We start from the raw sequence: 977 nt of genomic DNA on the forward strand, positions 1-977 counted from the left end.
ATTTTGAATGGAGATTGTCCATTGAAAGTACAATTCAGTCCAGAACTAGGCTTAATCCATGTCTGTGAAACCGGCCCATTAAGTATTAGGTTTTAATCTGGTTTGTCACCTACGATTAAATCAAGCCTAATCACTGGTCGTCTCTGTGCTGTTGTAATCAATTGAACTGTGAGTGATGAAGGTTTAAAAAAATCTCAGAGGTCATCACATGGCCCCAACTCTCCCTTGTCTGTTGACCCTCCAGTATTTTACTCTTGTAGCCTACTGTACATTCAGGTATATCAGCTAATATCTGTTAGTTAACTGATTAAGGTCAGCTTTTCAAGCTCTAATGCTCCTCAAAAATGTATCCAAGTGTGACTGATTAAATTCTTTTTTCCAATAATGGAAATGGAAATTTTTTCTGTCATAGATGTTTTATAATAGGGTATTATTATTATATTATGTATTATTCAAGCATTGATTTCAAGCCTTTTAAGCAGGCTATGTCCCAGTCCTCTTAGCTGAGCCACTTCTAATACAAGTACCCACTCTGTGAGCCCATGTCCATTTCTTTTTGTTTTTTTAACACTGTGCTCCAGCTGCTGCTCCTATTACCATAGAAATGGTTGCTACAGGGCACAGGAATATAATAAAAAGTCTTTGTATTATACATGATTGATATTTGGTAACAGTAATTCCTGAGTTGTATGGTGCATGAGTACATACATAATCCTCATAAAAATATGTAAAATGTAAAATGTTTATAACAGACAAAACATTATTTTAATACTTTCAACAAGAATGGAGATTACATTAAAGTTAATGAGCTAATATGCTGCAGAACCATATAATACAGACCATAGACATAATAAAGATATATGATACAGACGCTATGATACAGACTGTATGTGTAACACTTTATTCTGAAAAACCGGGTTGCATCAAACCGGACGTCCGGACATTCATTTGTTTACGAACCAAAACATTCACCTGAC

Source organism: Ammodytes marinus, assembly GCF_949987685.1.
Source record: "Ammodytes marinus genome assembly, chromosome: 19".
Taxonomy (NCBI): Eukaryota; Metazoa; Chordata; class Actinopteri; order Uranoscopiformes; family Ammodytidae; genus Ammodytes; species Ammodytes marinus.